This window comes from Rhinopithecus bieti, unplaced genomic scaffold (genome assembly GCF_001698545.2).
Source record: "Rhinopithecus bieti isolate Rb0 unplaced genomic scaffold, ASM169854v2 scaffold_1244, whole genome shotgun sequence".
Classification (NCBI taxonomy): domain Eukaryota; kingdom Metazoa; phylum Chordata; class Mammalia; order Primates; family Cercopithecidae; genus Rhinopithecus; species Rhinopithecus bieti.
Genome location: NW_016803397.1, coordinates 1,445,750 through 1,472,906, shown reverse-complemented (window position 1 = coordinate 1,472,906; position 27,157 = coordinate 1,445,750). Strand labels below are relative to the sequence as shown.

At 33.1% G+C, this 27,157-nt stretch overlaps 1 long non-coding RNA gene across 1 annotated transcript in view; it reads right to left on the bottom strand.

The window, feature by feature from the left end:
• LOC108536021 (uncharacterized) overlaps positions 1-27,157 on the bottom strand; it is a 248,731-nt gene that overhangs the window by 20,564 nt on the left and 201,010 nt on the right. The window contains exons 3-4 of the long non-coding RNA XR_001887399.1: positions 16,763-16,876; positions 749-794 (exon numbers count right to left, since the gene is read on the bottom strand). This is a non-coding gene — a long non-coding RNA (uncharacterized LOC108536021). The remainder of the gene's footprint in view (positions 1-748; positions 795-16,762; positions 16,877-27,157) is intronic.

Below are 27,157 nucleotides of genomic sequence, written 5' to 3'. Positions count from 1 at the left end.
CATTCATCACGTTTTATGGTCATTATTTTCTTATTTGATATAACTATGCATTTGTTCAGAGCAGAAAAAGAATCATATTTGATTAGCAGGTTCTTCTCCAATGCTTCTTGGAGGTGTTACATAACAAATTATTTAAGCCTAAAATATGCTGAATTATGAAACATAGTTGGTTCCAAAGATTTCAGACAAGTGATTGTATAACAGGAATACAATATTTATTTGAACTCACCAAGACTTAAAATCCTGGGTTCAGCTACTTTTTATCTTATTATCACCATACATCATCTTTCATGCCTCTTGTTTAGAATAACAAGTCCATCATTACAAGAAAAAGTTGCAAACACAAGGAATTTTCCTATCAACAACACAAAAGAGATAACTTGTCTGTGTTTTTCCTGAGTGCATCTCTGCAGTTTAAATATCATGACCACCAGTCCTCTTTAAATTCATCTTAAGAGAGGAAACCACAGGCACTCAGCTTGCCTTCTAGCAATGGAAAATTCCTTAAGCCAAGTGTTTCCTAATTGCTTTACCCTCCTTTGAACTTACTCACCTTCTCTTGCGTTGCTCTTGACTGATAATCAGATGTACTTACCTCCACCTATTTATTATCCAGGCAATTGAAAGGCTCAAATAGAACATGTCATGCTTCTCCCCAACCAAACCCAGACTTTTGTCTTCAGTTCCTCCCTCTCATTCAATTTCAGTTTTTTAACAACACATATTAACCTGAAATTCTCGTACTTACTTGTTAACTTGACTGTTGTCTGTCTTCATTACAGCTGGATTAGAAACTACAATAAAGAAAAAAAAAGCTTCAGCCTTATTCCTTTTGAAATTCCCAGGTCTAGAATAGTTCTTGCAACAGAGTAGGTGCTTAATTTAATAATATAATTTAATCTTAAAATCCTGTTTTATTACAATCTACTTAAAGTGAACTCCTACTTGTAAGTGAATGAGTCTAATTTAAAATAAAGAGAAAAGGTTTCTTTTTTCTCTGGGCCAACAATCTTAAAATACACATTTAAAACTGTGCCTTCAGTTTTGCTTCTCATTAGATACAAAATTGGCGCTTAATAAAATAAGTTATATTTACTTTTCTTGGAAGCATTTCCATTTGAATTATGTTGAATTACCTGAAACAACAGAGCATTTTCAAGATATAAAATTGTTAAAATTAGATGTATTTCTTTTGCTAGATTAAAATTCTCCTCTTTAAGGCTTTAATGCTTTAGAGCTTGTCAGGTATAGAATTTGGTTCTCTCTAATCTGAAAGTTAATTACTGTTTATGTGAGAAAGTTGATTCACCTAATATTTCTTTGCACAAACATTGCTAGTTTTAGATTTGAGACTTCAAGTGTAGAAATAAAGTCATTAAATACAGTAAGGACAATGTTTGTCAACGGTCCTTCCAGATGCCTATCTTTGTGATTATATTCATTAAAGAAGAAAAAAGGAAACAAGAGAAGAAGAAAAAATGAGAAGAAAGAGGAGAAAGACAAGAAGAAGAGTGAGCAGGAGGAAAAATGAAGTAGGTGCTAGAGAAGCTAAAGGTGCACAGTCTCCCACATTAGCTTGTGTACTGTAAAACTACGATCATGAAGTTTTATCTCATAGCCTCTTTATATGCTGCTCTTGGAATATATGGGCCTTAAAACACATTTTAGAAGGTTTTGTTAGCTCCCTAGATGCTGAATTAAGGGCCGGCACAATTTTGTGTTGCATAAAACTGCCACCAGGGCTCCAGACCCTTCTTTCAGTGTCCTTATCCTCAGTCAGTGTCTCACATTTCCTGCTTATTCCCTCTCTCCCAATACTTGACTGTGCTTATTACTGATTCACACTTTAGATTCAAAGTATGTTCAAAGTATGTTTTTTTTTTTTTTTCCATTCTCTAACAAAACTGTGCTTTTCTCAATAACTGTAAGCCTTATACTAAGATAAAACCTGGGAGTAAAGTTGTTCTAATTTCTTTGACCAAGCATAGGTAAATGGAAGGAGAAAATAGAAAATTCAAAAGTTGCTCCCCCCGCCACCCCCACATAACCAGTTTCTTGATCAAAAAAATAGCAAGGTTGGGAATTCATATTTTTGCATAAGAAGCTATCATGCAATCAGGGATCGTATAGATAGCAAGCTGTTACAATACAGAATCATATCTATTTCTTGGAACAAGAAATAGAAGAAACTGTCAAAGTGCACTGCAGATGGTCCCTTACCAATTTCTAGCTACCAACAACCACGGAAGCAATTATAACATTTAAAATAGTGATTCCTTATAATTCACTCTATCAGGGTAGTCTCCCCTGGAAGCACTCACACTTTTATCAGAACACAATAATTAGGTCTGCATGGGTCTTTACCATATTTCATTACACTTAAGTATACAATGTGTGAAGCATTCATCTGCCATCTTCACCGTAATGTGTGGTTTAACATCAGTGAGCATTTCTACCCTAAAGACAGTCAACATGTGTGTTTTGACTAAGTATCAAAACTTCTGAGTGTTTAACAGTTATCAGTTCTCCTCACAAATAATATTCTAAACAGTAAAACATCTGCCAATAAACATCTTGGACATTTGTAAAATTGCCCAAAGCTTAGGCTTACAAATTAAATAATAAAATCAGGCCTTGTAAAATTACTGAGTACAAAGGCGGAGCATGGGATTGTGGACAAATGTAATATGTTGAGCTATTATACCCTTTGTATAAGTTCACAAAAGTAATTTGATTTCACAAAGTAGGGATTTTATTGTTAGTAGTGAATGAATTGACTCTCAGAGAGTTAACATCTAAATTGGAGTTCAAGTCTTCAAATAACTTCCTGGTATAACCAATAGTAGTTTGAAGTAAAGTACTGAGACAAATTGAGATAAATTCATCAAAAGGAAATAGAATATAAACAACTAAAATTACTTTAGGAAGACCAAAACAACATTTCAACATTGCTAAAATTGTAGGTTAAATTGTATAGATTTGTTTGGTAAAATTATTTAAGCAGGATCAATAATTGGAGGAGTAATCAAAAATTATCACTTCAGAATGATATTACAATGAGATTTTTCCTAAAAAAAAAAAAAAAAAAAAAAAAAAAAAAAAAACACATGGATGTTTGGGTGGCATCACATTCATGTTTTTGTGGTATTTTTTTATGTTAAAATTCAAGCAAAGGGAAAGCCGTCTTAATAATTAAGACTGAAAAGCACAAATCCAGTGAAGATAAAGATCTGTAAATGTGTGGGTAAATCAGACAATTGTTGACATGAAAAACTGGAAATGATCCTCCTGTATTCGATGACTTTTAGATAAAATGAGAGTAGTGGATAATAATTTTTTTATTGAGTGACAGGAGATTCTAATTGTATATTCGGGACCTGCATTATTTGAAAAGAAGCTGGATAACTTTACTTCCAAATTTTTAGTAGGAATCATATATAACATTTTAATAGCTACTGCAGAGAAAGAGAAAAATACAGAAACTTCAAAATGATAGACGAAACATGTAATAAGCACGTCGTATATATAGTGAAGAGGAAAAATATAAAAACATGAAGAATCGTAAATATGGGGTAATCATCTTAAAGTATATATATTTCCATGTTAATAAAAATGCTTAGAACTGAATCATAATGCAAATGCTAACTGGATATAGCATTGTGGGATCTGCTGACCAAATGATACTTAGAAGAATATTTAATCCTTTTAAAAAATCTTGTATATGAAAAAAATTGCTATTGCACTTAGTTACCAGTTTGAATTTGAATGAATAAATAGGCTAAAAATAATGAAATAGAATATCATTTAAAGAAACGAAGAAAAAAGAAGAGATATAAGCAACGATGCAAGGACTTATAAATAGTTTAATTGACAAGGATTGCTGAAACAGGAAACAACATATTTAGATAGAGATGAAACAGCAAAGCCCAAAGATGTTTCTTTGAGTAGAAAACAGCTAACCAACATTTCGGCGCATTTTGATGTTGTCAATGTCCAGATTAGTTTTTGCTAATATTCCTTTGGAGTTTTCCCTAAGCCTGATGTAATGAAAACATTTTATGTTCTTCCATTTATTTGTGCGTGAATAATTTAGACTCGACATAATTCATCCACTTTTACATATTCTTCCCCTCTATAGCCCACCTTCCTGAATCACGGTAGGTACATAACCTTTCTCTTTTTTTTTGTATCATGGAGAATACTTTAAAGAAAAAAAAAAAAAACAGATGTAGATTCATAAGAGTGTGTTTTTCTGTTTAATTTAATGCTTTGAGAAACCTTCTTTTTTTTTTTTTTTTTTTTTTTTTTTTTTTTCTTTTTTTACAATGACTGTAACTAGTTTACTTTCTACCAACAGGTGGGCAAAGATTTCCCTTTACACACATCTTCACCAACACTTGTTATTTTTTATCTTGGCGTTAATTATAACCAAATGTGAGTTGATATTATCTCATTATGGTTTTTAATTTGCATTTCCTTGAATATTAGTGGACGTTTGAGAATTTTTCTTATACCCTCTGGCCATCTGCATGTCTTTCTAACAGAAATAAACACCAATATGTTGAAGAGATACCTGCACACTCTTGGTTCAATGGCAGCAAAATTCTTCACAATAGCAAGATGATTAAATCAGTCTTAAGCATCCAAGAAGGAAATCCCCATAATTTTTTGCAACAATGAGATGAATCTGGAAACCTGTAAGTTAAAGAAGCCAGCCATAGAAAGACAAATACCACAAGATATCACTTATACTGTGGAATTCTAAAATGTCCAAACTCCACAGAAGCAGAAGTAGAACTGCTTGGTTAAAAAGGATGTGGGCCAAATGGGTGGGTGGGTGGTTGGGGCAGACTGAGGAGGTGATGGACAAAGAAATACAAATCTTCACTTAGCAGAAATACATAAGTTTAAGAGAGCTATTGTATAACAACGGAAACTATAGTTAATAACAATGAACCGTGTACTCAGAAATAACTAACAGAGTTAATGTTAATAATGTTCTCATCACAAAAAACGTAGTAAGTATTTGAGGTAATGCCGGGCCGTGTGAAGAATTGAGTTTGATTTGGGGTCTTCCACAAATGTATGTATGTACGTGGATGTAATGTATATAAGAGTATACACACACACAGAAACATACATTATATACGCATACATATATATATCAAAAATGTCTTATTGTTATGTGACAAATATTATAACATTTTTGAGAATTTTAAATAATTAAATACATATAAAGGATGAAAATCACTTGAATTAAATTTTGTATAAGAATAAAGGAAAGGATCCCAGTTTTCGTCAGCTTTCCTACTTTATGGCTAGCAATTTTCCCAGCACCATTTATTAAATAGGGAATCTTTCCCCATTTCTTGTTTCTCTCAGGGTTTGTCAAAGATCAGATGCTGTAGATGTCGTGGTAATTTCATGGAGGACTCCTGTTCTGTTTTTCCATTGGTGCTATATCTCTGTTTTGGTACCAGTACCGATTGCTGTTTTTGGTACTGTAGCCTTGTAGTAATCGCGTTTGAAGTCAGGTAGCGTGATGCCTCCAGCTTTTTTTCTTTTGACTTAGGATTGTCTTGGCAATGTGGGCTCTTTTTTTTCGTTCCATATGAACTTTAAAGCAGTTTTTTCCAATTCTGTGAAGAAACTCATTGGTAAGCTTATGGTACGGCATTGAACTATCAATAACCTTGGGCAGCCTATGGCCATTTTTCACGATATTGATTCTTCCCTATCATGAGCATGGTATGTTCTTCCCAATTTGTTTGTGTCCTCCTTTGATTTCAACTAGCAGTGGTTTGTAGTTCTGCCTTGAGAGAGGGTCTTGACAATCTTGATAAGTTGGATTCCTAGGTATTTTATTCTCTTTGAGGCAATTGGTGAATGGAAGTTCATTCCTCGATTTGGCTCTCTGTTACTGGTGGTAATAAGAAGCTTGTGATGTTTTGCACATTAAATTTTGGTATCATGGAGACTTTGCTGAAGTTGCTTATCTATCAGCATTTAAGGGAGATTTTGGGCTGAGACAATGGGGGTTTTTCTAACTATAAAGTCGATGTCATCTGCAAACAGGGACAATATTGACTTCTTCTTTTCCTAACTGGAATACCCTTGATTCTTTCTCTTGCCGTGATTGCCCTAGCCAGAACTTCCAACACATGTGAATAGGAGTGGTGGAGAGGGCACCCTGTCTTGGTGCCCAGTTTTTTTCAAAGGGATTTTTCCAGTTTTTGCCTTCAGTAATGATGTTGGCTGTGGGTTTGTCATAAATAGGCTCTTATTATTTGAGGTACGCTTCCATCAATACCGAAGTTTATTGGAGCACTTTTTAGCATAGAAGGGCCTGTTGAATTTGTCCAAAGGCCTTTTCTGCGTCTGATTGAGATAGATCATGTGGTTTCCTTGTCTTTGGTTCCTGTTATATGCTGGATTAACGTTTATTGATTTGCGAATGTTGAACCAGCCCTTGCATCCCAGGGATGAGCCACTTGATCATGGTGGAGTAGCTTCTTGATGTGCTGCTTGAATCCGGTTTGGCCAGTATTTTATTGAGGAATTTTGCATCGATGGTTCATCAGGATATTGGTCCTAAATTCTCGTTTTGTTGTTGTGATCCCTCTGCCAGGCTTTGGTATCAGGATGGATGTGTGGCTCATAAATGAGTTATTTTTATGAGACTTAAATGTTAGACCTAATATCCATAAAAATCCTGAAGAAAACACTTAGATAGGTACCATTCAGGACATACCATGGCAAGGACTTCATGTCTAAAACACAAAAAGCAACCGGGCAAGCGAAAGCCAAAATTGGACAAATGGGACTAATTAAACTAAAGAGCTTCTGCACAGCCAAAAGAAACTACCATCAGAGTGAACAGGCAACCTACAGAATGGGAGAAAAGTTTTTGCAAACTAGCTCATCTGACAAAGGGGCTTAATATCCAGAACCTACAAAAGAACTCAACCAAATTTACAAGAAAAAACAAACAACCCCATCAAAAAGTGGCAAGGGATATGGAACAGACATTTCTCAAAAGAAAGAACATTCTACGTCAACAGACACATGAAAAATGCTCATCATCACTCGCCATCAGAGAATGCAAATCAAAAACCACAATGAGATACCATCTCACCCGTTAGAATGGCAATCATTCAAAAGTCAGGAAACAACAGGTGCCTGGAAGGTGTGGAGAAATAGGAACACTTTTACACCTGTTGGTGGGATTGTAAACTAGTTCAACCATTATGGAAAAAGTATGGTGATTCCCTCAAGGAAACAGAACTAGAAGTACCCATATGACCCAGTCATCCCCATTACTGGGTATATACCAAAGGATTATAAATCATGGCTGCTATAAAGACCACATGCACCATATGGTTTATTGCGGCCTATTCACAAAGTAGCAAAGACTTGGAATCAACCCAAAATGTCCATCAGTGACAGACTGGAATTAAGAAAAATGTGGCCAACATATACAACCATGGAATACTCATAGCAGACCATAAAAAAAGGATGAGTTTGTGTCCTTTGCAGGGACATGGGATGCAGCTGGAAACAATCAATTCTTAGCAAACTATCAAACAAGAACAGGAAAACCAAACACCCACATGTTCCACTCATCAGTGGGAACTGAACAATGAGATCACTGATCACTTGCACTTGGGAAGGGGAACATCACACACCAGCGCCTATCATGGGGAGGGGATGGGGGAGGGATTGCATTGAGAGTTATACCTGATGTAAATGACGAGTTGATGGGTGCTGACGAGTTGATGGGTGCAGCACACCAACATGGCACAAGTATACATATGTAACAAACCTGCACGTTATGCACATGTACCCTAGAACTTAAAGTATAATAATAATAATAAATAAAAAAATAAAAAGGATGAAAACAAAAAAAGTATATAATATTAGAAAGGAGAACATAAACATAAGTAGATATACCATGACCATATAATTTTAATTATTAAATTTCTCTACTATTAGCATAAAGATTGACAAATCAAGTAATAGGGTGGTGGAGAACCAGACTCAGTCTTTCTATACGACAAGTTAAAGGTTGGTCAATTCCGCAAATAACACTAATGAAAGTCAATAATATAGATCAAAATATATCACAATCTTAAGCAATATATAAAAATGAATTCAAGATGAATTAAAGACATACTTGAAAATCTGTATAAATTTTTAGAGCAGTAAGGTGTTATGTTTATGCTTTGAAGATTGTAAAAAATGTATTTAAAATCAACACAAATCAAGGAATAAATGATAAATTAGAATACATCAACATTTAAAATTTTGCTCCTAAAAGATGTCCTAATCTGCAGGAAAGTATTTTAACACATAAACTAGATTAATAGTCATAAAATTCAGAAGAATACACAGATCAAAAGAAAAAAACAAAAAATTCCACATTTGTGTATACATTTAAGAGAATAATCTCATCCAAAACAAGAATAAATCCCTATTTCCAAAAAGAACATTTGGGAAAACAGCCTAATATTTGTATTTCTGTAAATAAATATTATAAAATAGTATTCCACAATAAAACTGAATAAACTGAAGCTACATATCACAAAGTATCAATCAATGTTCAACTAAATAAATGTTGAATTGAAAAAGCACGTGGAAGAGGACACAGAGATGAAATGTGTAGAAAGTAAAAAGTGTAAAACATGCTTAGGCAGTAGATATAAATTTTTTACAGTTACAGTAATGATTTAAAGGAAATCCAGAATAGTGGTTACATTAGAGGTGAAGAGGGATGTTATCAGTCAAGGTAAACAGTAACTTCAGATGCATGTATTTAGTGTAATACTAAAATGTGGATATCAGTGTATTAATATTTAATGCATTCTTTTTGAATATTTAAAATATTGCATGATAAATTTTAGCTGGACTAATACTTTATATCTTCTTAGGTTAGTCTGAGAATTAGTGGTTATGTAAGTAGGCATAAAGCATGGTGTATGGTACAATCAAAATATTTTTATTGTTATTAAAATTATGATGTTTATAGTTGTTTAGGAAGACTTCCTAGTGAATGTACTGTTATGATAGCCCATTTCCAAATATTTAAATATAATTTAAAAACACTTTTCTCATCAGTAGACAATTTCATTGCAATTTCATATTATGGTAATAACCTTATTTAAATAATGATGTTAATATCACATTTAAGAAAACCTGTGTTTCTATTAGCTTTAAATATTATTATTTTACTTGATTTCAACTTAATTTTCAATGCTTAAAGTTGATAATAATATGTAGACTTCATCGATCTCTTTATTATGTTCTGCTTTCAAGTTATAAGGTGAAAAACAATAGAAAAAATGTAATTGAAAGGATTTATGTGAAAGAAAAATTATGAAGAGCTAAAATACAATGTAAATATGATTATAGTAAAGGAAAAATGTCATTATATTAAATAGACAGTATAATTTGTTTTTTTGTGTGGGTTTCTTGTACATGTGCCTTAATGTTTCATATGTTTCCTGTAGAAAGGAATTGGTGGAGAAAACATCATATAATTAGAATTTATAACCTACGGAACTAAAGACATTCAAACTATAGTTACAGCCTTCCATTTTGGTTGCACAAACCAAAATCAAGGCAGAACCAAAGAACTCTGCTGTGTGATTAATGATCAAGCGAAGGGGTATACATAGACAAACCAAGGCCATTTCAGAAAATAAATAGATAGATAGATAGATAGATAAATAAATAAATAAATAAATAAATAAATAAATAAACCAGTAAAATAGAAGCAATTTATCAAAATAATTTTTATGTACTGTGAACATTGGCCTGAAAACATGGACAATCAAGTTCATAGACAGACAATAATGTGCCAAAATTATTAAAACTCAGACAAATTGAACATCTTCTGGCCCCTTTAGGAAACTTCCAGTTTCAGCTCAGACGTGAAAAGAGCTCAGAAGTCATCACTTACATCCTTACAATAATCAAAGACTGGACAAAAAGAAAATCAATGAATTTTCTTGGACCTATCAGATAATTGACTTGGAAAAGCAAATTGAGGTGGAAAAGAAAATCACTACCCCTAAATATCTAGAGAGACAGACTGATCCAGGTGATTACAGCCAAGATCTATTTACCTGGGGTAGAAACCACTGCAAAGAAAAACTGTTAGGACACATTATATAAAAGTCCTAACATATATATTGTATCCTTTTTCATATTATTTAACAAAGCATGAGCATTACAAAACACCAACAAACAATAGCAAAAACTTGCATGCACACTTAAATAGTAATTATAACAAATCGCCGAAGGATGATTGTGAACTGGGTGAGAGTGAGATAATAATGGAGGGAATATTTTTAGTGGTCCAATACATTTTTATGGGCTTTACATCCAGAACTCCTAGGAGATTCTCACAGTAAACACTTGAGAAAGATCTCGTGGCTCTGATAGGGGAAAATGAATAAACTCTGTGACATACTACCAGAGTTATATGCAAAACAAAGGCCTTCTCTCCAGAGAGAAAGACTATATAAGCTTTGTCCCAAAGTCATTGATAAGATGCAAGAAAATGGGCAATGTTAGCAAAATGATTTTTTTAAAACCTCGGAAAGGATCAAAAGAAAGTCTAGAAATTCAAAATAATGTAATCTACATATAGAATATGTTTTTGGAATCAACAGACTAGACATGACTATGAAAAGAATCACTGAATTTGAGTACAGGCCAAAAGAAACTTCCCAAAATAAAGTGCGAAGAAAAATAATGAATGAAAAGAAAAGGAACAAAATACCAAGAACTACGGGAAAATGTCAAAATGTATATATTCAAATGAAATAAAAAGAGATTTCTGCACTCCCATGTTTATTTCAGTTGTACTTAAGTAGCCAGGACATGTAATACAGTGTCCATCAACAAATGAATGAATAAAGGAAAAATGGTCTATATACACAATGGATACTATTCAGCCTTTAATAAGATGGAAACACTGTCCTTTGCAATAACATGAACAAACCAGAAAGACATTATGTTAAGCAAAAAACGCCAAGCGCATAAAGACCAACAATGCATGTTCTTATTCATACATGGGAGTTTAAAAAGTCGGTATCATAGAAGTAGGAAGCAGAATAATGGTTACGAGGCGGGAGATGATAGAGGAGGAGAGATGGTCAAGAGGTACAAAGTTACAGTTAAATATGAGGAATATGTTTTGGTGTTTATTGGACAGTATAATGACTATAAACAACAAAGTATCATATATTTCAAAACAGAAGAGAGCATTCAGAATGTTCTCACCACAAAGAAAGTTTGAAGTACTTAATTTTCTATTCACCTTCATTTGATTAATACACAATATAAGCATATATCAAAACATCACATTGTACCCATAAATATGCACAATTCTACATGTCAATCAAAACTGAAACAAACCTTTAAAAAGTGTATAATGTCAAATGTGAACACCAGAATGAGAAGACAGAACAAAGCAGAAAAAAATATGCAAAACGCTCATGGGTGAGAACTCCTCTTCAAAATTGATGACAGACACCAAACCACAGTTCCAGGAAGCACAGAGAAATCAAAGCAGAATATGTATCAAAAAATACTATTCTTATTCATAGCATATTCAAACTTCAGAAAAAAAGACAAAAATAAAATTTTGAAAGATACTAGCACAAGGTGAGAATACTTTACCTTTAAAGGGATAAAGATAAGCTTTAGTGCTGATGTTTTGTCAGAAACAATACAAGCCAGCAGAAAGCTGAGCAAACATGTAAAGTTGAAAGAAAAGAAAAAAATAAATAAAAGGAGAAAGCAAAAGAAAATAGAATTCAAAATTCTACGTCCAGCTAAACTAACTTTCAAAAGTGAAAAAGAAATCAATGATTTCTTAGGCAAGCAAACACTGAAGGAATTTTCTAGCAAACTTGATTTGTAAAATATGTCCATAGATATGAGGCATGAGGAAATGATGTAAGTTAGAAAAAAAAAGTTTCACATGAAGAAAATACATCAGAGAAGAAATAAATGAAGATGAAGGAAAATATTTTTTCTTATTCTTACTGATCTTAATAACTGTTTTAAAAAGTATTAAGTTGAAATGTGTGATTATCCACGTGATGATAGCAAAAAACGCCAAGCACATAAAGACCAACACTGCATGTTCTTATTCATACATGGGAGTTTAAAAAGTCGATATCATAGAAGTAGGAAGCAGAATAACGGTTACATCCATGTGATGATAGCACATGGATAAAACGTGGATGAGTGCAATATCATGGGAGACAGGAGGAAGGAACTTGGAACTCTCCATTATAAGACACATAAACTACACACAAAGACAAGTAGCGTTACTTAAGAGTTGAATTAGATTCGTTAAAAATATTGTAAACACTAGAGCAAACCAACATATATGTTTTTTAAAATGTGTAGCTGATATACTAATGGAAAAAGTAAAACAAAGCTATACAAAACACACAAATAAAATCCAAGAATTCATAACTATATGCCTCTGAAAAGGTATAGAAAGTGTAATAAATATGACTGTTATTAATCCATCTACATAATTTATAACTTTAAATGTGAACAGTCTAAATGCAGCAACTAAAGAATAGAGATTATTATAATGAATAAAAAAATTACGTAATAATATGTCTATTTGTAAAAATACTTTTTAATATGAAGGGTCAGATAGTTTTGAAATAAAGAAATGAAGAAACATTTACCATGCTAAAACTGAACAAAGGAAAGCTGGAGTCACTACATTAATTTTGAAATAGCCGACTTTAGAGCAAGACAAATTATCAGAGATAAACAGAGGTGCAACATAATAATAAAAGTGTCAATTCTCCAAGAAGATATAATTCTAAATGTGTATACACCTAGCTACAGTGGTAAAATACACAACACATAATTAAGAGAAGGTAAGACATAAGTAAACAAATCCACTATTATAGTTGTAGTTTTCAAAATAGCTGTAAGAAGGATGAAGTTGACATAAATGGCATTATAAGTCCATCTTATGTATATGACATTTATGGAAACTTCCATCCAACAAAATAAAATAAATACACATTTTACTCAAACTCACATAAAACATCCACCAAATTAGACCACATTCTGTGCCATAAATTTTATTTTAAAAATTGAAAGAAAAAAAATCATTCAAAATATGTTATTAAACCACAGTGGTATTAAATTGAAAATCAATAAGAGAAGTATAGGTGGAAAACCCACATATATCTGTAGATTAATCAACTCGACTATAAGTAACAAATGGGTAAAAAATATTTTTTAATTAAAACTTTTGAAGTGAATGTAAATAAAATACAGCTCATTAAAGTTTGTGTGATGCAATAAAATCGGTGCTTAGAAGGCAGTGTGTCATATTAACTACATAATTACAAAATTAAAAACTTGTAAAACTTGGTAATCTAAATTAGGGCACTGAAAATACCAATTTAAAATGCAAACAAGAAGAAGTAAAAAATAACAAAAAATAAAGCAGAAATCAATGAAATCAAAATTGAAAACAATAAAGAAAATCAACATAACCAAAAGCTGGTTTATTGAAATGATCAATAGCATCAATCAACCAGTAGTCAGACTAAGACAAAAAAGAAACACAATACTTACTAATGTCAGAAAAATATGAGATATTATAGCTACTGTTCCCATGGACATTAAAATTAGTCCATCTCATCCACTAAACAACCACATAAGTAAACCACCACAAAAGCTAGACCTGGCAAAGGAGTGATGGTGAGCATCCATAATGTCTAGAATATATTACTTATAATGTCAAGTTTTAAGCAAGTGGTATAAGCTTTGCAAGTAAACAGCAATGTTTACCACATAAACAGGAAAAAAAATGAGTAGAAGTGACCCCTGAGAAAGCCAACATATGAAACTTAATAGACAAAGACATTAATGGATTATTAAAATATTTGTAAAACTAGAAGAATTCATGCTTACAGAAGTAAAATGACAATGTCACGAACAGACTATTAAGAAAGATATAAATTACTTTTTAAAAATCAAATTGATATCTGGAAACGAAAACACACAATCCAAGTTAAAAATTTACTAGAGTGTCTTAAGGGAAGATTTGAGCTGGTAAAAAAAATAAATAAATAATTTTAAAAAACTTAAAGATGTATAGAAATTATGCAATAAAAACCAGGAGAAATAATGAGCAAATTAAGATTCATTAATTAACAAAAATAAACAGAGCTCAGGGAAACGTGGGACAACATTAAGCACACTAGTGTACTAGTGTGAGTATCTAAAAGAGAAACTAACAAAAGCAAAACATTTTAAATGACAGAAATCATTTGAAATTTGATGAAAAAAAAAAAAATCTATACACCCAGGAAGCTCCATAAACTCTAAGCAGGATAAATCCAAAGATACTCACACACAGACATACTATAAAAGTTTATTAAAAGACAAAGAGGTCTATCTTTAAAGGAGTTGGAAAAAAATGAATGACTTGTTACCTTTGAGGGGATTCCACTAACAGTTGACAACTCATTAAAAAAATAAAAAATAAAGAAGCCGGAATGCACAGAGGCTATGAAATAATAAACACTGTCAACCAAGAATTGTTTTCCAGCAAATGTATCTATTAAAAACAATGATAGGCCGGGTGCGGTGGCTCACGCCTGTAATCCCAGCACTTTGGGAGGCCGAGGCGGGTGGATCACAAGGTCAGGAGATCGAGACCATGGTGAAACCCCGTCTCTACTAAAATACAAAAAATTAGCCGGGCGCGGTGGCGGGCGCCTGTAGTCCCAGCTACTCAGGAGGCTGAGGCAGGAGAATGGCGTGAACCCAGGAGGCGGAGCTTGCAGTGAGCCTAGATCGTGCCACTGCACTCCAGCCAGGGGACAGAGCGAGACTCCGTCTCAAAAAAAAAAAAAAAAAAAATGATAAAATCATTACCCAAAAATAACTGAGCAAATGTGTTACTTGGAAAATTGCTTTACAATATATAACAGAAAGTTATTCAGGTTGAAAGCAAGTAACCTCGTATAATTCAAATCTAAAAACAAAAAACAAAAAAAAAAAGAACTGATTGAAGCATTTATGTAATTATAAAATACAGTATATATACTGTATATATTATAAATACAGTATATATTATATATACTGTGTGTATGTATTATATATACTGTATATTATATATACTGTGGGTATGTATTATATATACTGTGGGTATGTATTATATATACTGTGCATATATTATATACTGTATATATTATATACTGTATATATGAAATACATATTCTGTATATATGTGAAATATATATACTGTATATGTGAAATATATATACTGTATATGTGAAATATATATACATATTTCCTGTCCTTTATCTTAATAAGCGACTTTAAAAGCAAGTGTATAAAATAATATGCATGAAATTGTATCATTGGACTTACAGCATTTAAAATTATATCAGATAATAGAATAAAAGAGGTGGGTAGGAGAAAACTTAAATGGGATGTAACAAAATTGTACTAGAGTGTAACTTCAATCAATAGCATCAACTTAAATCTACAGAAGCTAATAAATAGAATCAGAAATGATAAAATAGTTAATATGAAAATTTTAAAGTATATATTTACTCTCCTTTTTTATTCAGCTTCTTTAAAAGATGAATGCATGTACAGCAATAATAATAAAATGCAAGTTTGGGTTTTTTACATACATAAATGTAATGTATAAAACAATAATAGCACAAAAATGGAAGAAGGCATAGAGCTATATTGAAATAACATTTCTGTATCTCATGACAATTACGTTAGTATTAATATAAAGTAGATTCTGTTAAGCTGTAAAGAGTAAACCCTAGAGAAATCACTAAGAAAATGTTTTTTAAAAAAAGAGTAAGGTATTAAATAAATCTAAAACATTACAATAGAAAATGTATGCTCAATGCAAAAGAAAGCAGTAAAAAAGATAACATGAGACATACAAAAAATAGCAAAATCGCATATGTCAGTATCACAAACCTTATCAGCAATGATATTAAATGTGAACAAATTAAAAATCCAACCAAAAGGCAGAAATTGTCAAATTAAATTTTTAAAAAGTTCCAAATATATGTTTTCTATACAAAACACATTTTAGATTTAAACATACAAAAAATCGAAAGTAAAATAATGGAATATAGTATTTCTTGTTGGCAACACAAGAAATCTGGTGGCTATACCAATACCAAATAAAGTAACACCAAAACAGTTACCAAAAGAAAAAGAGGGATATTTGATAATCATACAATAATCAACTCATTAGAAATAGATTAGAATTATGAATATATATGTACCTAAAAAGCGATAACAGTACACTAAGCAAAACTGACAGAAGTCAGGGGAGAAAAGACATTTCCACAATAATTGGAGACTTCAATGTCCTTCTTTTAATAATGGTTAGAGCAACTATGAAGAAGACTAACAAGGCAGTAGTAAAGTTAACAATCAACAAGACCCAATAAATATGCATTGAACACTTGACCCAACAACAACAGAGTACACATTCTTCCCAAGTGCTCATGGTACATTTTCCAGAATAGATCAAACGCCAAGCCTCAAACAGAATGAGTAAATGTAAAGCAGTAGAGATCAGGAATATACTCCAAACAAAATGGAATAAAATCAGAATTATCTACAAGAAAAGTCTCCTGGAAATTCACAAATATATTCAAATTAAACAAAACACTTCTAAACACCCTGTGGGTCAAAAATATACCAAAAAATTCTAAGTGCCTACCTGTGTTCAAACAAGGAGGTTCTTGTGGATTTAGGGAGGCATCTTTTGGCAAGGTCAATTCCAATGGCATGTTCATGCATCGATTTTAGAGCCAAGTTGTCCTCTTGCAATCTCCTGTATTAGGATTAGGGAGGCATATTTAGAGAGAGGATGACCTCAGCAAAATGGAATGGCCAGATTTAACTATCATCTCTCCATAAAACATTGAAAATAAGCATAACCAGTCAGATACAACTTCATTAGAATTTTTAAAAAATAGTTCCAGGTTTACAGCAAGAAATGCTGCAACAAAGCAACAAAGCAAATGCTGACTCAAGAAAAGATAGCTGATATAAAAAATAAAATATTTGTGATATTTTGCTTTCCCTTGCTCCACCCCTTCACAGCATGGTAACAGTCTTGAAGGTAGCTTATGCTCCCAGTGTAGGACCCTGGGTCCTGGGACTGAAGAGAGTGGAACAAACCTCATTTGCAAATTATTGTGCATGCCTGCTATAAACTCTTTGAAGACTACTTGAAGGATTGAGACAAGGTGCTCAGCAATCTTTCAGTTAATTAAGAATTCAGGCTGGAAAAAGAATGAGCATCATTCAAAATAACCACAAGATGGACCAGGCATGGTGGCTCACTCCTGTAATCCCAGCACTTTGGGAGGCCGAGGTGGGCGGATCACCTGAGGTCAGGAGTTCGAGACCAGTTTGACCAACATGGGAGAAACCGCGTCTCTACTAAAACACAAAATTAGCCAGATGTGGTGGTGCATGCCTGTAATCCCAGCTACTTGGGAGGATGAGGCAGGAGAATCACATGAACCTGGGAGGCGGAGGTTGTGGTAAGCCAAGATGGCACCATTGTACTCCAGCCTGGGCAACAAGCGTGAAACTCCGTCTCAAACAAACAAACAAAAAACTACAAAATGATCTAATAAATCAAAAATACCTGGACAAAATATTATGTTCTAAACATGTAATAAACTACCTAAGGCTGAGGAGGAACAGCTAGGGGAGACTTTCTTTGAAAATTTAAGACATTCAAAAGCATCCATGCATACAAGGCAATTAAGAAAGCCACATATATGTCCAGGGCAAGAGACATGCTCAACAAGACCCAAAGCTTTTATCTCAGGCTAATCAATAGACTTAATGCAAGTCTGGTTAAACGTCTGTGTTTATCGCACAGAGCTAATCTCAAATATTGGGAGAAGCATTTTTTGTTTGCTTGCTTGTTTGTTTTAGATCCTGGTAATAAAAACAAAAAAAAATATGCCAATACTATAGCTGAACACAAGCTAAAGAACAAACATGTCAGTTATCACACAAGAAAAGACTATTCAGTCTGCAAAATAGGTTAGAAAGTAATTAAACAGACGTCTACTACAGTCTCAACCAGAAAATAACAAACTTTGAGGACAGGAGAGAATCTCCAAGTTACCACACAGTAATATCCAAATATCCAGGTTTCTACAAAAATCACAAGGCTAACAAATAGGAAAATATGGCCCATGTAACAGAACAAAATAAATGGACAGAAACTGTCCCTGAGGAAGTCCAGACATTGGATTTACTAGAAAAGGTTTTAAATATACAGTTATATGTTCTTACCAATGGGAATATGTCCTAAGAAATGCATTATTAGACAATTTTGTCAATGTGCATCATCAGATTGTATTCACGTAAAGCTAGATGGTATAACGTACTATATGTCTAGACTATATGGTGTAGCCTATTGCTCCCAGGCTAGAAACCTGTACTGAATATTACTATACTAAATATTGTAGGTGACTGTAACACAGTGAGAAGTATTGTGTATCTAAACATGTATAAAGATAGAAAAGGTACAGTCAAAATACAATATTATAATCCTATGGGAGGACAATCATAAATGTGGTTGGTTCCCCATTGACTGAAATATCATTATGTGGTACATAACTGTCTTCACAGAAAAACATAAAAGTAAAAACATAAAGAATTAAATCATGAAAATGATGCACAAGCAAAATGGAATGTAAGAAAGAAATAAATTCCAAAGAGAACTAAACATAAATTCTGGAGCTAAAATTATAATAGACATTTTAAAAGACAGAAGATTTGAGCAAGCAGAAAATACAGTTTGAGAACAAAACTGTAGAATATTTGAAATTATCAAAATGTGTAATTAAATATAAAAGCCAATATTACTGTATTTATTTATAACTGTTTCTTAAATAATTTCTAGCAGAAACAATATCAAAATAACTATAATTATATAAAAATCATTATACTTCTAAGCATAAAATGTAGAAATGTGTAACTTATAAGAGAAACAACATAAAAGGGAGTGAAGTTACATAGGAGTAGGGTATTTGCATGCTGGGGATGTTAACTTTAGTTCAAAGTACATTGTGATAAATATAGGATCTTGAACATTATACCTATAATAAGCACAGAGAAAATATCCACAAAATAATACACAAAAAATGAGGGAAGGGAATTAAGTAGCGCCCTATTTGCAAACTTAACTAAAAGCAAACAGAAAAGGTAATAACAGAGAAAATGAGAGCAAAGTATATATAGTTATATAGAAAAAAACAGCAAAATGGCAGAAGTCCTTTGTAAATCAATAATTACTTGAAATAGAAATGTATCAAACTCTTCAATCAAAAGACAAAATAGAGTGAATTCCAAAAACGACACAACTTCAAGAGACTCACATTAGATCTAAAGACTCAGATTGAAAGTTAAAGGGTAGAAAAAGATATTCCATACCAATATCAACCAAAAAGCAAGCTATGGTGGTAATATTTATAACTGGTAAATTTATAACTGGTATATGAGGAAGAGGGAGGTGTATATTTTAAAAAGTGTCAATTCATTAAGAAGATGTAATTATAAACATATATTCTCAAAACATAGTCCTAAAATAATATGAAGCAAGTACTGACAAACTTGAATGTAAGAATAGATAGTTCTACATTAATAGATGGAGACTTGAATACCCCACTTTCAATAATGGATAGAACATCTAGACAGAATTTCAGTTAAAAGATACATGACTTAAAAACATATAAACCAACTGATCCTAACAGTGTGCATGTGTGTGTGTATGGGTGTGATATATACATATATAGAGTATATTATATATTATGTACATAGAGAGAGACTGAGACTTGGTCTATGACTCAGATTTAGAAGATGTCTCTGCTTAATATTTTCAAAAAGTAATGCTTGACAGATTAAACACCAAGCATGTATCTCATTGGCTTCTAGCAAATGACAAACTCATTTATACATTCATAAAGTTAATGATGTGCTTCTAGGTAATTTCTTATAAGTTACTATTTTCTACCTAATTTTAAAACAACTGAGTAATTTTATTATTCTGTGAATTGTAAAAATAGAAATTTTAAAATACTTCTAGAAAACATAAATGTTGTGAATGTGTGAAAAGTAAATTGAAATAGATATTAAAATTAATAAATACATGAAGAGTAATATACAGTATTACTGTAAATGCTCTATATGTCATATAGTTTCTATACTCTATATAATCTGTATACTATGTACTATACATAAATCCTATATTAGACACTATACTAAATTTTCTATAAACTATTGTGTGTATATATATGTAATATTTTCTGAAAGTTGAAGAAGATATCCATAAGGTTCCAAATGACTACATAAATCTGAGTCTTCCTAGAATTCTAATATCTTACTTCCCAAGCATGAGAGGAGTTATACGAAAAAAAAAAAATGACATTATAACTGAGTTCTGTCTACACATTCTGTCCCATAGCTACTCTAATGAAAGATAGACAAGTAGTTTGTGCTCATCATAATAACTTCATTTGCCCATAATAACTCATTTGCCCACTTTAAATGAGTAACAATAAGGCCATATTTTTCTAAGCAGTTTTCTTAGACTAAAGGCTAAACTGCTGGGGGAAAAATACAATCGCTTAAAGAGTGAAGTTTGTCTCACGCACGTAAGGCAGCTTTTCTCTGTGAATTTTTATTGAGTGCATTTTCTTCCTCCATCAATCCCATGGATGCTGTCTTCATCAGCATGACTGATGCTGCACCTCTACCATATCTACACTTCAGTCTGCAGGAAGGGAAAAGTGAGCAAGACCAGAGTAAGAAATCTCCTTTTAACCTAATGAACACATTACTTTGGTCATATTCCATTGGTGAGAACTTATTACAGAGCCTCACATGGCTGATACGTGTGATGACAACAGAAATCGTTCACAGCTCTGTAGCCACATGCCCAGAAAAAGAGGGGAAAACATTGGAAGGGAATAACTGGTAGGCTGCCAGAGTCCGTCCTATGGCAACCATTTATCAGTGCACACTCTGCTTCCAACAAAGTGAACTCATTCTTCCTCCAAAGGACAAAGCCCAAGGTCCTAGCCTATTACCTCTTCCAGCACAAATCTCAGAATCTGTGGTTAATGGGCATCCCTCTCTATTAGGTTCTGTAACAGATCCTATATTCTGGCAATTTATAAACTAATATAAGAATAATCTGTCCTCTATATCCAACATATTTGGATTTATACAGACATATTCAGGTATGTGACAATATTTATGGGGCAAGAAAAATACCATATATGTAGTCTTACATATCCTATACCTATGCAATGGTTTGAATGTTCGTGTCCCTCCAAAAATCATACATTAAAACCTAATCCTTAATGTGATGCTATTACGAGGTGGGGCCTTTGGGAGGTGACTAGATGAGGAGGGCAGAGCCTCTGTGAAGGGGATTAGTGCCCTTACAAAAAGACCTCAAAAAGCTAGCTAACCCCTTTCACCCTGTGAAGACAGAGTGAGAGGGTGTCATTATGGGAAAGTGGGCCCTCCCCAGACATCAAATCTGCTGACACCTTAATTGTGGATTTTCCAACTTACAAAACTGTGCGAAATAAATTTATGTTGTTTATAAACAACTTGATATATGGTTAAGACAAACAATATTAAATAATTACAAACAGCCCGGGTGCAGTGGCTCACGCCTGTAATCCCAACACTTTGGGGGGGCCTAGGCAGGAGGATCCCTGGAGTACTGGAGTTTGAGACCAGCCTGAGCCACATAGTGAAACCCCATCTTGACAAAAAAATCCATCTTAGCCAGGCATGGTGGCACGTTCCTGTAGTCCCAGCTACTTGAGACGCTGAGGTGGGAGGATCTCTTGAGCCTGGGAGATGGAAGTTACACTGAGCCCAGGTTGTGCCACTGCAATCCAGCTTCTCAAAAAATAAATAAATAAATAAAATTAAAAATCTATAAACCAAACACATTAGACCGTTAAATATAATACATTCTATTCACTTATGTTGACAAATGCAGAATCCTCAGATTCTTGTTTTTATATCCTAGAATATATGAAAACATGAGGAAAGATAACCCTAGCTCTGAATTTGTAACCATGACCCTCTCTTCTCTTCACTCCCTTCTCTTACGATTAATCAGGTGACACCCCAGTTTGCAAGCCAGACTACATTGCTGCCCTTAGCCAGTTCTTGGGTTTAAGTTAAGGCCAGCAACTTTCAGAAAGATGACACGGGTAGCAGGTCTGTAAAATACCTGGAAGCCAGTTAGGATCTATTTGAGCAGGGCTCTGTGGACTATTAGACATTCAAAGCATGGCCCAGAAGTGGAGCCTATTCTTCAACTAGACAAAAGCATCACTGCCCTTTGGCCTATGCAATTCTTACCTTGAAAACTGGGGTTAGGCTGGGGAAGGATCGAAGTGAGTTTGACAAAATATGGAGTCCAAAGCAGCACCCCTTCTTGCCTGGGTCTGAAGTTGCTGATGAAAATAATACATGAGAGTGGAACAGAAACAAAATTACTGCAGTTAAAAAGAATTCATTGAGAAAATAGAATGGGAAACAAGTCAGTTCATACATAATGATGATGTCTTTTTGGGAAGAACTAATAAAGGCAGACTGTAGAAAGTTGAGTATTGGGTAGACTCAGATTCTGAGCTGTGAGAAAAACGATCTCTTCCTCTGTCTTCCATGGCACATGTCTCTCCCTTCTGGGAGGTTAATCCTTGTGTTCATTAGCTTCTGTGGCTACATCTGAAGAATGAATCTATATTCTCCTTGGAGGCTGCATACTTACACAAACTACTTTTTGCAGGTGCAGTTCTGGGAGCCTGAGAATAGTTTTAGAGATAAACAATAAAAATTTTTAGGTCAGTCTTGTGATCTCTTTGTAATTGCTCTCAAAAATTTTTAGACCCATGGCCTATTTGCTTCCCCTCAGTACTAATATGCCAGGAAAAAAAAAATCAGTGTTATTTTGTGGACATACTTCCTAAGCCTGACTTGTGATTTTCTCGTCTGTGCCTATTTCTAACTTATTTTGATGGAGGCAACTTGAAGGTCTCTGACACAATACATGGGAGTGAAAGACAATACTCCAAATCTGAGGTTTGCTACAAACTTAGATACCTTTATGGATTAGAAATCTTAATCAGAAGTATCAATACATGTTTTAGACTGACATTTTGTCTTTTGGTTTGGGGATAGTAAAAAAAAAGATGATTTAGATATTGCCACCCTGCAAAGTCCCATATTTTTGGACTTCGCCTTTCATTTTGTTTTGAAAGTAAGTCAGATCTCATCTGAGGTTCTCTTTATTGTAGTAATTTGCATAAAGCAACAAGAAACAGGCAACATATTGTTAACATTATGGATCTTTGTAATTATTTCTTCGAAAATACAGGCTCAATAGTCACCTGATTTGCTTAACAAAATGTGGCTTAGTTACCTTTTTAAAGATGAAAATTTATCAACTATAATGGCATAACAAGGGTTATCAGCTTTCCAACCTTACCTGCCTATACTGCCTGAGCACTATTCTAATGTCACGTATTTTCAGTTTCTTTCACAGGACCAACCCTCTAGTGATACTAATATCTGCTTTAGTTAGAATAAAGTTTAGGTTGCAATATAAGAAGACTCAAAATACAGTGGCATGAATACGTTAAAAATGACATTTTCTAGACTTGACAGCAGCTAGATGCAGCCATGTTCCCAAAAAGGCTCAGGGAATGTATTTTTAGATGACAATTGGCACACCGTTTTAACTTTGAAAACTGAAAATTCCACTATCACTTCAAAAAGCACTCTATTAAAGATCAGCAATAGGCATCCAATGATTAATTTCAATAATGTCCCTTTGCTTTAATACATTCCACTAAACTCCTTTCCCACTTTCACTCCTTTTCAATAAAACATCTCAGCATTTGACAATAACCCCTCATACCTTGAATATCTGTTCTCTTTTAATTCATCAGTGAGTCTGTTTTTAAATTCCTTTTTATCACAATTTTTGTCCTCCTTAGTTTTACAAACTGTAGATCTAACTGGCTGTTTTCCTTATTCTGTATTCCGTAATCAACTTTTAATTCTTATCTATTTCTTAGATTTCTAATATTCACTCCTTATTTCAAACTGTCTTATAGTATCTCCACATTACACCTCCACTTTTCTAGTTTAACACCCCATTTTTTCTTTCAGTATCCAATAAAGAACATTGTTCCCTCTTTCCAAGTCAGATTATGTGACATTGCTTGTGGCATTTCTATTTTTGCATAAGATTATTTTATCTTTTGTCAACATTTTACACATTCTTCAATGTTTATGTCAAATGCTAAAAATAAAATATCCATAGGAACTCATGCTTACATGAGCATTCCATCATTAAACTTCCATACAACTCTAACTTTTTAAACAATGGGACTCATATTATACAGTAGCCAAAATTCCTTTCCTTATTCTACTGTTCTAAAGTCATCATCTTATAAAATGTATTGGAATTGTAGGATTTGTCTGATGCCACTCCAGACATGCTGTTTTGAGTTACATGTTCTTATTCTCTGTTTCTATCTCTGGGATGAGTTACTGCATTCAAAGCAAATACTTTGAGAGAACCCTCAAAGAGATGATGATACCTCTGTAAAGACAACAGTAACAATTTCAAGGTAGACAGGCTCACTTTCCTTGATGCCCCTACAATTTTGGTGACCACAGTAGCAATGCATACATTTGTCAAATGTACAGTTTTGGAAGTGGTGCAAATAATTAAGGAAAATAAAATCACAGGAGAAAAACATTTTAGAACTGTTCCAAATTGACTACATGGCCCACAAAAAGAATATACAAATAGACTAAAACATTACATGTGATTATCTCTGTTGCCAAGCCTCAATTCAAAGACTTGCTTTTCTTTCCTCAGGTTTTCCACTTTACTTCCAGTTCATTTTTTCCATCTTAAAATAATTCTCATAAGTAGTTTGGTTTGTCTATTTGTATTTTGTTTCACTCAATGACTATATTTTCATGTATACAGAATTTCCAGTTCTTGATATGCCCATTTTTAATGTATTTGTTTCCTTTCCGGTTCTAGTTCATTTTTCAGTGTGATCACTTTATATATGCTTAAAGTCTCCTTCACAGTTCTCTATTATCTTTAGTTATTTGTCAGCTCTTTATTATATACCATGGAAGTTGTTTTCTGTCATATTTGAAAGACCTCATATGCAAACTTTCCTATAAAACATTTTATTTGTTTTGTAACCCATATGGATTGTCTAAATTCACACCATTTAAAAAATAATTTTTGATTTGTAGTTTCTATAACTTATTGGCAATTTAAGCATAGTCATATCCTTATAAGCCTCCTGCTTCCTTACTTCATATACAAGACATTGGGGTAAAAATTGAGTCTCATTTAGAAGCAGAGTTAGCATTTCCTCAGTAATGATTTTGTGCAAGATACTCAATTTCATCTCCCTCTAGCTAAATGTGAAGGTCTATGGCATGGCCATCATTTTAAAACAAATCAAAATATTTTGATCTAACAATTCTGCTTTACCCTCTTTTTATTTGTACCTTAGAATTGATTCCGTTGTCATTTCTTTTGAGCCTAATCATATATATTAAAACATGATTCCTGGAGATTTTGAATTTTTCAGTGTCTAGGACCTACCCTCATTAGTTCAGTCCACCATATTGACAAGTATCCCCTCCTTTCCTTCCTAAGGCATCATTTTTACAAACAGCTGGCTATAAATCTTTGCTCTTCTTTCATGAAATTTATCCCTTACACACATGGCTTTATCTTATCCTAAGCTTTAGGTCTCTGCTATCAGTAATATTTGTCAGCCTATCTGAAATATACATTCCAAAAAACATACTGTGCCATATAGCAGTACTAGCCAGCACTTGAGACTTCAGATGCACAGAACATTTCAGGATGGGGAAGGGCATTCCAAATCCCAACTCTTCAAAAATATCCTTGTCAGCATGATAGCTCATATTCTTCCTGATATTTTGGGAATTAGATAAAAATTAAATAGCACATTGACACACATTTAGGTGAAACATTCAGCCTTAGATGCACTGCCTTGTAAAATCTCTGTGACATAGAGAAATATTTCTTTATTGGTTCATAAAAGGTGTTGTAGCTCCTGCTAGGAAAATATGATTTAACTTTATTATTAGAGAAATGTCAACATTCTCCCTCTATTTGTTATTGATGTTTCCATGCTGTGTCACTGGGCAGAGGTATTTGAACTCAACTTCCCCCCGCCCCATCAACTGGTTACAAAAGTTGAAAACTTTTACATGATTGTTCATAGTGACTTTATTCATAATAAATGAAAACAAGCAATCTAAATTTCCATTAAAAGGTGAGCTGATAACCAACTTGTCATATATTCATATAATTGAATACTACTCCACAACACAAATGAGCCAACTATTGATATTGCTTTGTCATTCTGCTTCAAACCATAATCTGAGATTAAGCACCATCTCCTCATATAAGGAATTGGGATTTTATAGTAAAAGCAGAAACTATACTTTAGTCAAGCAATAGGGAGAAAATAGCTTTTGATTAACTTTGGTCTTCATTATAAGTTTGGGGTGTTTATCTGAATCAATCTACCAGATTATAAACTTTGAATATAAAAACGTTTATTCAACATTTGCCTTCTAAATATTAGTTTCTCATTAAAAATATATATTAATAAAATTTCCATTGTTATATCATTTTAGAGCCACATCAACTCCAGAGAACTGAGAATTCAAACCTCACAAAGAATGTGTTTAGAAATGAAAATTTCAGAGACTTTTGTAAACCACACACATTCTCAATGAATGTTTATCTATTTGCTAAATATCTATATATTATATAATAACATATTACCTTTTTCTAAAATTTTATAAAGTCTAAATCATTCTATTAATTTATGAAATCATGACTTTCAATATTTATTTACTAATAAAAATAAACAATCTCAAAAAAAGTTACTTGACAGATGTTTATTTTTAACAAGCTATATTTAGCGTTGAAGAAAAAAATACTTATTTGGGTTGAAAATAGGTTCCCTTTTTA